Source organism: Callorhinchus milii, unplaced genomic scaffold, assembly GCF_018977255.1.
Source record: "Callorhinchus milii isolate IMCB2004 unplaced genomic scaffold, IMCB_Cmil_1.0 Scaffold4, whole genome shotgun sequence".
NCBI lineage: Eukaryota > Metazoa > Chordata > Chondrichthyes > Chimaeriformes > Callorhinchidae > Callorhinchus > Callorhinchus milii.
Window position 1 is genome coordinate 57,930,974 of NW_024704745.1, and position 13,920 is coordinate 57,944,893.

The 13,920-nt window shown below is 38.9% G+C and overlaps 1 long non-coding RNA gene across 1 annotated transcript in view; it reads right to left on the bottom strand.

Moving 5' to 3' along the window:
- Nucleotides 1–12,847, bottom strand: part of LOC103184582 — a 35,143-nt gene extending 22,296 nt beyond the window's left edge. Inside the window, exon 1 of the long non-coding RNA XR_488540.2 lies at nucleotides 12,401–12,847. This is a non-coding gene — a long non-coding RNA (uncharacterized LOC103184582). The remainder of the gene's footprint in view (nucleotides 1–12,400) is intronic.
- Nucleotides 12,848–13,920: the final 1,073 nt, after the last annotated feature.

Here is a 13,920-nt window from a genome sequence, read left to right on the forward strand (position 1 = left end):
GATTCAAATAATTACAAGTGCAATTATTTGGATTTACTGACATTTTTCAGCACTGACCAAAGCTAATGCCACTAAAATCCAGTAAATGTCGGTTTTGCCATTGTAATTACACTTAGCCTTAAATTCCACCTTGCCTGGCCGGATCCCACTCACTCCCCACCACCACCCTCTATTGTTGGCTAGCCGAGGTTCAAGTGTATTTAATGTTGTGAACGTAGATGTTCTCAAACTGTTGGTAGAATCTTGCCTCTGGATCAGATGCTTGGGGTTTGCGCTCATACTCCAGGCTGACACTAGTTCAGTACTGGGAGAATACTGCATTGTTAGAGGCGCCATCTATCGGATGTTTAGGAGGATTGCTTTTAGATGCACCAAGTCAGCAGACCAAGAGGACAAAGATTTGGAAGTGCAAAGAGCAATTTCAGGTCAGACGCCAGCTATAGGATAATTAATGATCGGAACAGGTTACCAGGAAGGGTGATTGTGGCCAGGATGTGGTTTATTTAAAAAACAGCTTGATGCTGTGATGGGAGGATGATAGGATGGGTAATCTACAAGGATGACATCACATGGGCTAAAATTCATCCAAACCAATGTTGTGATCTTGTGATTTAAAGGATCCCATGGTATCATTTGAAAAGAAATGAGAGTTTCTCTTTGTGTCCTGGCCAAGTCATCGTGTGACTGTACCACTTGAATTTCATCTCACAACTGTGGGATGTTTTTGTGGAGGTAAATCAGTGTCTGACAGACGAGCATATCAACTGCTATATTCTGTAGGTGTAAAGTGCAACAGCTACCACAGAAAGCTTCAGGCCCAACCATCATTACAGAGACCTTCAGAGGGTCACAGAGGTCTTCAGGTAGCAATTCTCTTGCCCGTATTTACCAATGATAAATGATACTCAACATACTGACCTGGACCAAACTCCGTACCCACACCTCATCAGTTCTGGGCAGGCTCCACTGCCTCCCCATCACCAAATGGATCGAATTCAAGATCCTCACACTTGTATTCAAATCCCTTCACTCTCTGGCACCTCCCTACCTCTCCGATCTGCTCACTCCCCAATCTACCACCCAGCACATCCACTCGACTGGCGCTGGCCTTGTGCTCGTCCTCGCACCCTCTGCCCCACCATTACAGGTTGTGCTTTCAGCCATTACACCCCAAAACTCTGGAACACTCTCCCTCAAACCCTCCATCTTGCCTCCTCACTCCCCTTTTTCAAGTCCCACATGAAGACCTTCCACTTCGACCATGCTTATGGCCACCTCCCCCCCACCCCAGCTCAGAGTCTGACTCCGAGCCGGGTGGGGGTGTGAGGGGAGGTGGCCGTAAGCTTGGTAAGAACTGTTAAGGGTTCTGAGATGCTACGCTGCGTGGAGGATGCTATATAAGTGCAAGTTGTTGTTGTTGTTGATAATTCACATGTGATGCTTATAATGCTGTTTCACCAATAGCAATTATGGATTACGATGGTCTTACACATTAAACAACAACAACTTGCAATTATACAGCACCCTTCAAGCAGAGTAATGTCCGGGAACACCTAAAGGCACACCGATATACAGTAGCCCTCTTTAAAATGGAAGCTTCGGGACAAACAAAGCGGATTAGTCTTCCTTGTCAGTCAATTCACTGAATTAACTGACTGGTGGCCCCAAACATGATTTTTTCTCCACCAGCTGGTAAACTTACCAGTGCATGAATAATCACTCCTGAGAGTGATTTCCCTTGATGAGAATTCTCTATCAGTGATACAGGCGTGTGTGTTAGAATCAGAACCTATGATTATATCGGGGACTGTTATGAAGGAGCGCTATTACTGCCGGGTAATGAATCCATCCGCATCCCAAACAGCAGTGCATTGTATTAATGTGTATCAAAGCACTCTGGAATGAACAACTGTGCATAGGTAAATGAGAGTTTGATTAGCCTGCAAAAGGACACATAAGTGTCAAATGATGGGTCAGATTATTCATAAATGGATTCTAAAGAGGATCAAGGTTAAGGGTTTTAGGTTATTCTAAACACGTAGCTATCTCCAACGTGTTTTATTATTTCTGCCATGGTACAAGCTATTATACAGTGGAAGGAATTTCTCCTCTAGTCACTTCATGGAGCCCTTCAAACAATCCGAATGGATTACTTGATGCTAAACAGGGACTGACCATGCTTAGCTGTAGTGCCACCTGCCAGTTATAGGAAAACAGGAGACAATATGTCTTCATATTTTTTAAACATTAAACCTATCTCCATCAGAAGCAAATCATGTCCATTTTGATATTAGAATCTTGTGAACAGTGCAGTTTTAAGGTTAAAAAAAGCTATGAATGATAACTCAAGAAAAAGATAGGTGGAAAAAAATAGCATGTTACAAATAGCATCATAAGAAAGCACAGCAAGGAATTGAGTTGCTGCTAAAATATCCACACACGATCTCTGTAAGTTGTAACTCATCCTATTCCTGTCTGATGTGGAATGAGATCTTTTTTAAATGATTAATAGCACATGCTGGTTCCCTACAAATGGCCTCAATGCCCTTGAGTCTTGCACTAGATTTGGATATGTACTTGTGTTCTATTGACTGCAGTCTATCACAGAATTCACTGCATGCCAGATTTGCCCCAGTATTCATTGTACATCACAGGAACAAAGGTGTATAGAGTAGCAGTAGGCCCTTCAATTCATTGTGCCTGCTACATCATCTTTAGATGATAGCAGCTTTATCTTCTGACTCCCATTTCCTCGTTATTTCTCCATAGCCTTTCACACAGAATAATAACTTTCATTCATACAGCATCCTTCAAGTAGGATAACCTCTTGGTGCTTTTTACAAAGACGGGGTTGGACTTGATGTCGAGAGGACAGAGGACACACAGGAAGCCCAAATTAGACTGGCAGAGCAGGTGAGCAGAGGAATGTGGTAGAAGAAGATCAGAGAGTTAGAGAGGTGTTAGGATGTCAATTGATTTATAAGTGAGAATTAAGGGCTATGAAATGCAGCCAGTGGACTTGGCAAGGATTAAAGAGATGGGGGGTGCAGAGTTTAGTTTGGGGGGGGGGGGGTGGAGAGGGATAAGGATGCAAGTGGTAGAGTGGGGATGCATTTACTTTCTGGTCCTGTTTAAGCACTTCAATCAATTCTATATTTATAGTCTCTGGGCCAAGGCACTTAACATTCTCGCAACTCTTTCTGTGAAAAAAACATCACCAGTGCCACTATTGTGCATTATTAAAATAATAATAATCCTTGGGGTGATGGGGTGCCAAATTCAATATGGGTGAGGATACTGCCGGTGGAATTTTGAATGAATTGGATTTTATGAATGGTGGAGCTGGGAAGGAAGTCAGTTCTGAAGTTGAAGCATTGCCCCTCATGCATTCCAAATTCATTTATAGAGTACCAAAGTAGGGTTAGTGCTATTTATACCATTGAAAAACCATCGGAAGAATAAAGGCAAATAAAAAAAGTTTCAACTAAAATACTTTGCATGGAGGATGGTGAATATGTGGAAACGGCTATCCAGACAGAAGGTGGAGGCTGGAAATTCAACAGGTCATGAGGTAGATACTTTGTAAAGGAAACAATTGAAAAATCTGTGATATACAATGATGTATTGTACAGTATTCTTCAGACTTCCTAGCCAGATGGTCCATTTGGCCCTGCTTAAATGAATCCTTCAAGTTTATACAGAAACAAGAGAGCTTTTTTGTCCAATATGTATTATTTCCAAAAATCAGCAGATAATATCAGTAGTTTCTTCCATGTATGAATTCTTGCAAAAATTCTGCCCCTTTGTAGGCAGAAATTCAAAAGCATTTAATCTTCATTTATTCAACCAAAAACACTTGCAGTAAGTATTAAGCTATGAAAACGTTTTGGCTTTCCTTTTGATGCACAAGAACAAATTGGCAGCTCCTTGCAACAAACAAGGTCAAGTTTCATCCGGCAGCTTTTCTTCTCCTTTGGGTGAAACAGTAAACTGAGATCCTGTCAGTCTGCTTAAGTGGACATTAATATTGGCATTATTCAAAGAGAAGAGAGTTTCTCCCAGTTTACAACATGGCTGTTTAATGGATCTCACTGGCTGGTCCCTCTGCCATATATACAATCAATCACTACCCTTGGCAGTAAATGCTTGTGAAGTGCTTTGAGATGTTCTAATGTGATAGTATGCTACTGCTGGCAGGAGATTGTGAGGTGCAAATTGTCTGCTGCATTTGCCTACAAAATCCAGTCACTACACTTGGCAGTAAATTCTATGAAACATTTTGTGATGTTTCAATGGTTTATAAGACAAAAGTGCAAGGATTGTTATAAAAATGTAAGTTCTTTTCTTCTTACAGTTGTCCCCACTCTTTAAAGTTCAAAGCCTGTGCACACACGTGACTCAAATCTGGACTCATAGTCCACTGCCAAATCTGGCTGGACCACAGCCAAATCCTTCCTCTAATCCAGATTCATCTTGGCTTTTTGTCTCTAACTCCTCCACCTACACTTCCTCACTCCTTCCATCCTCCATTCCAATCTAATTCCAAATCTGAGGAGGTCATGGACTTCCTAGTGTTCAAAATCAACATAATCTACTCGGCTGCCTCCAATTCCTCTATCCCTTCTCCCCATCTCTACTCTTCTCTACCTCTAAATCCTGCACCATTCAAACCTTTGATTCTACTACTTCTTCCCTCTCTATCCTCATTATCCATGTCATTACCTCCCAGCTTAGTTCCTTCCTTTCATACCACTTCCTATATGAGTCCCTCCAATCTGACGTCTGCCCCACCCACAGCACCAAGAGAGCCTTGTCAAAGTCATTAATGACATACTTTCTGACTGCAACCAGGACTTTGTACCTCCCTAAGCTCCTTGATTTCGCTACCAGCCTTGCCACTGTTGACCATTCAATCCATCTCCTTCATCTCCCCTCCCTGATATTGTTCCATGGCACTTCATCCAGAACTGCACAGCCTATACCATCTCTTGTAAGAATTTTGCAGGAATGTTTTACAATGACAATCACTCAACTCATATACCCTATAAATGAATATACTCATGCAAATTAACAGCCCAGAAGACAAAAAGTTCTCCATTATACGAGGCATTTAATAGTTTGCATGAAATAATGGAAGTCAAGAGAAAGAATCAGATTTTAAAGTTTTTGCAACCAAAATATATTATTGTGTAGATTTTTGATCAGGAAAGTTTAAAATGTTTTACAAAGAAGGACACCATAACACATACAATCAGAATTAAAGTACTCCCTGCCAGGGAAATGTCACAGATCCTCAAATGAATCTCTATATAGGTCAAGCTTCTAAAGATTGACATTTAAGCATCAACCTGACTGGATAATCTCATATCAAAACATCAGTGGAGGCATTTTCAAGTCTTAACATTAGCATGGTTGATATTTCTGTTCAGCACAGCTAATCATCCTGCCAGATCTTCCTGCCTGTATCTAATTCAAGGCAGTCTCGGCAATATTCATCAATAATATTAATAACCTTTTATGCCAAAGGAAATATAGGTAATAGCATTATTAGCACCAGGGGAAACAGTAGCATTATTGTATTACAACACCAATAACAACTTGTATTTATATAACGCGCTCGGAGCGCTGTACAGTGGCAGGGTTAGTAACTGAGCAAGGGAGAGGGAGGTGAGCATAGACGTGGTCAAAGAAGTAGGTCTTCACATGGGATTTAAAGATAGATAAAGAGGATGTGAGGAGGAGGGATTAAGCCCAGGAGTTCCATAGTTTAGGGGTGTAGTGTCTGAAGGCACGGCCACTAATGATGGCGCAGAGGAATAGGGGATGTGCAGCAGGCCTTTGTTAGTTGAGCAATGGTGTTGGGCAATGGAGTAGGATACAAGTAGATCAAAGAGGCAGGGAGGTGGCTAGGGCATGAAGGGAATTGTATATGAGGGTGAGAATATTGATGTTGTTCTGTTCAGAGACAGGGAGACAGTGGAGTCAGGTGAGGATTGGGATGATGGGTGTTGGTAAGGATATTGGAGACACCCAAGAGAAAAAATAACATTATTAGTTACAATGATAAAGCCACCAGAGATCCCACTTACTTTGATTTTCTAATATCAACCCGGAAAACACATGATTTTACAGTTGAATGAATTCTTACATATATAATTCAACTGCTGATGGTGGGAGGTGTAATGTTGCACATGTCAACATTCATCCTTTGGTTACTAAATAGCCAGGATGCTTTCAATGAACTCGCATTAACACAGTTGCTATGATTGTTGCCTCCTGATGAGACATGCATTTAATGAAACTATCTTGTTTAAGCATAGCAATAGATCAACTGAGTTTCAAACTCCGTTTATCCATGCTGTCGGGTGAGTCAGTGTCTGGGTTCAATGAGTCTCCTCCTATCAATCTGTAAATGTAAATGTAAAATGGAGGGTGTCAGAAACTAGGAAGTATTGTGAATAGCGATGAGCTGGCTGCAGGAGGATTTAAACAGATTCGTGCAATGAGCTGATCAGTGGCGGATGAGGTTCAATGAAGGGAAAAATTGAGGTAATTCATTTTGGTTAAAAAATGAGGGAAGAGAGTATATACTGAATGAGTGCAAGGAGCTGAGGAGTAAAGGGATTGTGGAATGCAGGTACATAGGTCATTGAAAGTGGCATCGCAAGTGACAATGGCTGTAAAGAAGGTTAATATTATGCTGAGGTTTATACGCAGTGGATTAGATTACAAGAATAAAGAAATTATGCTAAGTTTGTATAAATGATTAGACATGATTATACAATTGTTTAGGCTGTAACTGGAGTCTATTTCTGGGCACCTCACTTCAGGAAAGATGTTAGGGATTTGTAGGTGATGTCGAGGAGGTTTACAAAAATGATTCTGAGTTGAAGGACTACAGTTATGAGGAGAGATTGGAAAAATTGTTTGCATTGGAGAAAGTTGAGGGGGACCTGATTGAGGTATACAAAATCATGAGAGGTTTATTAGGATAAATAGGGAGAAGTTTACCAGAATGATACCAGGAGTGATGGATTTTAGTTATGTGGAGAGACTAGAGAAGCTGGGTTTGTTCTCTTTAGAGCAGAGAAGGTTAAGGGGAGATTTAATTGAGATGTTCAAAATTTTGAGAGGTTTTGATAGAGTACATAGAGAGAAACTGCTTCCACTGGTAGGTGGAATAGGGCCGTAGATTTCAGATAATTGGCAAAAGAACCAGAGGGGAGATGAGGAGATATATATTTTACATAGAGTTGTTACATTCTGTTACTGCCTGAAAGGGTAGTGGAAACAGATTCAACAACAACTTTCAAAAGGGAATTGAATAGGTACGTGAAAAGGAAAAAATGCAAGGATTATGGGGAAAGAGCAGGGGAGTGGGACTGATTGGGTAGCTCTTCCAAAGACAATGGGCCAAATGGCTGTAATATTCCATGACTCTACACTGTGATTCTAAGTTATTTCCATTAATAGGGAAGTCAGCAACTAGGGGACATAGTTATGATAGCCACAAGAATGCCATAAGAAAGCCACAAGTGGAGTCCTGTAACTTGTTGGTTAGAGCACTCGCCTCGCAAGTGAGAGACCTTGGTTTGATTCCCGGCCGGGCGAAATGTTGGGCAAGTTTCCTTACTCCACACGCCTAATAATAATCCCTCCAAAACCAAAACCAATAATAAATTGGTCATTTTCAATCTACGACTGTTTGTGGGACATTGCTGTGCGCAATTGGCTGCTGCGTTCGCCCACAAATATACAGTCAATTCACTTTACAGTGTGTTCTGTGAAGCGCTTTGGGATGTCCTCCTGATGTGAAAAGCGCTATATCAAATGCAAGGATTATTATTATTATTATTATTACCTAGCAGTAAGCAGCAACCTGGTTGTTTGCTGATTGGTGGATCGTTTTTCTGGGGATATTAGTTCTTTCAAAAAAATACTAACAGTAAATTAGTCACTTCAATCCACAACTGTTTATGGGGCACTGCTGTGCGCACTTAGCTTCTGTGTTTCGCCCACAAAATATACAGTCAATTCACTTTACAGTATATTCTGTTAAGCGCTTTGATACGTTGAGAAGACGTGATAAGGCCTATATCAAATGCAAGGATTATTATTATTATTATTAAGAATAGTTTAAGGAGAACTTAGAAGCATTTTTTTCACTCAGAGAGTAATTGCGATGTGGATGGAGTCCATTGTAGCTTGCAAGAGGGAAGATGACATGCATATGAAAGAGAAGGGTATAAGAATAGGCAGGGTGGTGGGATCAAAGCAATTTCCTTGTTCTGTGAGCTAATGCAGATTTGATGGGCTGAATCACTGTAGATTTCATTGTTTCTATGATTCATTGCTGGTTGCAATCCCTCTCTTCTTTCATTGAATCTTTTACCTTTTTTTACCTTCTTTCATTGAATCTTTTAGCCTTTTACCAACTTATGTCCAATACTCTCCAGAATTAGATAAGCAGGGTGTGTCCCTCCAGGGAAAGTATGCATTCCATTGCAAACACGGGAAAATTTCTTAAGTGTAGGTGGCCTAAATATGTGGAATTCTTAGCTTGATATGTATGCTCCTAATGATGGTGATGAGTTTTCACACTCGGCTAACCAAAGCAATATCACAAGAATGTTATCACTTGACCTCTAAAGAATTAAGTGTGCTTATGAATCAATGTGCTAATAATAATAATCCTTGTATTTGATAAAATGTTTTTCATATCAGGAGGACATCTCAAAGCAAGTCACAGGATGCACTGTGACTGTATTATGTAGGTGAAATGTACACAATGCTCAGTAAGTATCCATCCTTTGCCAGAATGTGTTGATATTTCTCATGCCTATAGTAAATACAGTATAACACACAGTTTATTACAGTAAAACATGAATACATGTGTCAGTCAATGCTATAAATTGATCCCAAAAGATTTCATGCAAAACTAATACCTTAACCACTATGCCCCATCAACAGACAGGCACAATTATCTTATTGAGGACAAAGCATTCCTCCCATAGCATTATTTCTGTACATATTTTTGTATTAACTGATTGAAATCCATCATGCATGCACTGTATTTAACAAGAAAGTTGCACTGTCATTTTCTATTCCCCTGAAATCATCCCTGGAATTGCTCAAACATCAAGTAATTCCAATTAAATGTTTTATAGCTGAAACTGACGACAGTAACCTCAATAGTCCTTGAAGCCAAATTCAGCTAACTGATTGCTTATTAACTTTCTTTTGTCATATCAAATTTCATTAAATGTTAAACAACCAGAATCTCTGTTGAAGTGCTGTAATGAGAAACTAATTCTGTTAATTCACATCGCTTTCTATTGACCAACACGGAAACAATTTACATGAATTGTGATTTCACAAGATACACACATGTAGAGCATCCTAATCCATAAACCATTCTAAGTTTCCTTCCATAGATATGTATTGTACAATGCATTTGAGCATCAACCCAACTCACCTTCAGTAAAATTTATCTTTGTGGGAAAATGTTTTAAAGGTACCACTTTTGAATGATTTATTTGTTTATATACATGAATATACATGTTTGTTATGAAATTATTATTTTTTTTGCAGGAGTTTATGCAGCAGGAGATTTTTTCATTTTTTTCATTCATTTTCTCCCTAATAAACTCTCAGGATATGAACCATAAACTCTACCAACCTAAGAGAATAGATTGACAATGATAGATTGTATGTTTATGTCTGTGGCAGAGACAGGCAGATTTGATGTGTCAGATTGTCTTTTCTTGTTCCATGCTTTCTTATATTATTTTATGAGATGATTTTACCCCCCCTCTCAAATTCTATTCTGTAGTCACTCAGTGAAAAATGCTAATTTCCATTCACAAAATAAAGCTCCTGACAATTTTTCCACCTTGTACGCTGAGATCGTCACCTAAATTATAAACACACCACTGCATACTAATGCACCTAACCAAAATTAGCAATTCATCAACTGAGCAAAACGAGTGCATGAATGTAAACCAAGGTTGGAGGTTGAAGCTGGGACTTCAATTCCACAACACAATGCATTAGTATACTGCATTATTGAATCACCTATGACTTTTTAAATGCAGCTAAGAGAGGAAAGTGTAATTCTTGTGTATTTCCCTCAACAAAGCCTTTACACATACAGACTTGAGACTTGACTATGCCAGATCTGCCCAATGCAAGCTCGAAACTACCCTGAACTCTGCAGCTCAAATCTTCTCCCATACTAGACTCTGCAAGCCTATCAACCCCATCTTCGCTGGGCTCCATTTGTTCCCCATCACCCGGGGCTTGAGCTGGTGGTCAGGCTGGTGCTCATTGAGGCTAGCAAGCGGCTAGGTTGGTAATGTTGAAAGAGGTTGCAGAGGTAAGGTGGGGGGAGACCATGGAGAGATTTAAAGATGAGAACAAGGATCTTGATTGAAGATGTAAAGATGCAAGACAAATTGATTCTTTTAACAAATATTTCAAAGGTTTTAATGTAGCTTGTTTGTAACTATTACAAACGCAGCAATATATTAAGAATATTAAGCAACTAAATGCATTGGATGAAACTGCTGGAGTTTCTGCTTGATTATCATTGAAAAGAAAGAACAGCTTTTATCTCATGGGTCAGAGAGTATTATCAATTTTCTCTGTATTTCACTTCCCCAAGGACTTGAAATAAACTATTGGCTGTAAAATGGGACTGAAAGGATTGCTCTTTAAAAGAGCCGACACAGACATGGTGAGCCAAATAGCCTTCTTCTGTGCTATGAATTTCTGAATGGTTCAAAGGTAAAGAATTCTATTCCCCTAAGTCTCTGGAAAAATATATGTCAACGTAAAAGACAGTATGATGAATCTTGATTTAAATGCAGGAAGGAGTAAGAGTGGCTGAATGGGGTGTTGTATATGGAGTTTGAGAAGAAGAGGGGAACATATTACAGTGCATGATCATATTATTGTAAATAAAATGGAGAAAGAGTTGGTTCCCATGGAGAGAAATGTTAAGGCTAAGTTTAATATGTGTTTAAAGTCCTTTACATATGCTACATGATCACCTAACAATTTTGAAAAGATATAACTCATAATCCTCTGTTATTAAAAGACAATCAATATGAAAGATTTCTAATAGTTTTATAAATTGCAGCAGAAAATGACTGAAGTGTGTCCAAGTATATCCCTTACAGAGATTAACATATTAAATAAGATTTCAAATAGTCCTTAATAACACTATTTAGTGCTAAGTGATGGAAAATAGTACCTTGGATTATTTGATGCTATCCCATCCTTAATTATTGCTTCAATTGTCTATTATCTATTCTGGTAAGGTAATCCTTTCTGCCTGTGATTGTCACAGTTTCAACTGTAAATTAGAGATAAGTATTTTACAACTATCCAAGAAGGTCATATTTGTTGCACAGAAAGGGATCTAACTTGTGGGCTGGGTTAACAACCCCAAATGCAAAATGTACAGGTTGGGTAACCATGTATAGCTATGAACATAACTAATTTTGTAATTATGTCTGACCCAGGCCCTGTGAAGTACTCCGGATGCTATTTTTAACCCTTTTCCGCAGCCTCATTTTTTCCATATTGCATTTTGTATTTTTATTAGTTTTTCCAAATCCCAAGTACCTCCTTGAGGCCAACCTTCCAATTGCTTGCTTGCCTGCCCAGATAGTAATCTGAATTTAGTCTCGTATTCAGGATATATGTGCACATAATTTGGACCGGATCCTTTGGGCTACTTGCTTTGTCAAGTACCCATTTTTTTTTCTTTCCGAATTACACTAAACCACAATTTATAACACCCGACACAACAAATAACAAAACACAAAATCAATACCATAAAACGTCACTCATTACCCAATCAAATTTTTGAATCGTTCAAAACTACAAATATCACTACGAATTGGTAATGGATTAGTTTGTCTAGCGATTACCAAATTCTCCCTTGTTTTCGAGCTACTAGTCATTCAAAACTACCATATCACGAACGTGTAATGGATTAGTTTGTCTACCGACGAACTCGTATTCTCCCCGTGTTTTCGAGCTACAGATCGTTCAAAACTACCATACCGCTGTGTAACGGAGTAGTTTGTTTACCGATGAACTCATATTACACGTCGTGCTTCACTGCACGTCGGGGAATCCTGTGCCCAAAACAACAATCAGCTAAGACGAATGCGTCAATTGTTTAGTGATTGGTTTGAGTTACACAGTTTTTAGAAAAACAAATTTATAATTTTTTTAACGTTTCCCCAAATATATTTTTCACTTCCAACGGATGTATGTTAACGGTTTTTTTACTGGGTCTCGTCAACAGTTATTTAGGTTCGATAGTCGTGGGTTACATTTGTTAAAGACAACATGTGAGAAACCAAGGTTTTACAGATAATTATCTCACCTTGTTGGCCTGTTTCTCGGATGCTGTTCTCGACAACTGCTTGACCTCTTATTCGACTCCTCGTTCCTTGATGTAACGTCTTGAGACCCTGCTCGCAGCGCCAAATGTAGAATTGTAACTTTTTCCCCGTTCGTCCCAACCGTTGTCTTACAAGCAGACCATACACCGTGGATATATCCAATGTTGAGATTTAATGTTGAGATTTAATTGCAATTAAAAGAGCTGATTCAAGAACAGTCAACAGTCTCCCAAGTAGAGCACCTGACAGTCCAAAAGAATGAGCTGCTTTTGGTCAGTTAAAGCAGCCTTTTTATCCCCAAAAGTGCTCAAGGTCATAAAGCATACAAAGGCAATTAAAAAAACATTATCAATCGTGTGGTTCCAACAACTATTCGAATGGTGACGTCAATCAATCTATATCTCTAAACAAGGTTAAATGTCATCTACTTAATTAGGATCTATTCGTGTTGATTATTATTCTTTAAAAAATCAATCAAATATATTTGGCATAGAATATGTACCTGATTAATACCGTTGCTTAAAGTATACAAGATACAATCTAACAAGAATACAACCTTTAAATTTATAACACAGAGTAAGAAATAATGAGGGAAGGGAGTTCACGTTAGGGGAGGATTCAGGAACGTTAGAGGCATAAACTTATCTCCAGATGGTGTTTGTGTCAGACAATGTCTTATTCATTTCAAAGTTACAGAAGTTACTGCTCTCTGCTTCCATGGAATGTCCAGCCAGATAAAGATGTAGCTGGCATTGCCAAGTCTGAGTTTTCCCAGGACTTGTTTTTTTTAATGTTTCAGCTAATGTTTGATTTAAAAAGGCATACAATTATTTCTAGGTATGAAAGATTTTTCTACAATTTCACTACAATTTCACACTATCACATTTACAACTGTGCTATATACTTGCAAGTTGTTGTAATTGAGGACCAATGTAAATAATTGCAATATCTATCATTTTCATTGGTTCTTAATTATATGCATCTGGAATTCCCTCTGTACACATCAGTTTGGACATGATTAACCCAACATACAAATTGTGTACATGGATTATGTGAGAAAGGGTAAATGTTTATGACATTCAACAGAATTATCAGTGTGTGTTAGCAACATGAAAGAGCTCCTGTCAGCAGGTGGAGAGAGTTGATAAGATACAAATTTAAAAAAACATCCAGTTCCCATGTTGAGTTCCACAGGGTTGGAGCATTCTCCCTCAAACCAATTCAGGTGGCTTATTTTTACAAAACAAATGCCACTCAAGCAGCAGAATTCACAGGTATAACCAAGAGCAAGTAGAATTTATTTTTATCATGAGCACCATTTCACACAATGAAAATCCTTAGCAAAGAAAATTCTTTATCATATTAATAATAATCCTTGCATTTGATATAGTGTTCACATCTTCTAGGTGTCTCAAAGAGCTTCACAGAAATACTGTAAAGTGAATTAACTGTATATTTCTGGGCAAAACGCAGCAGCCAATTGCGCACAGCAGTGTTCCAC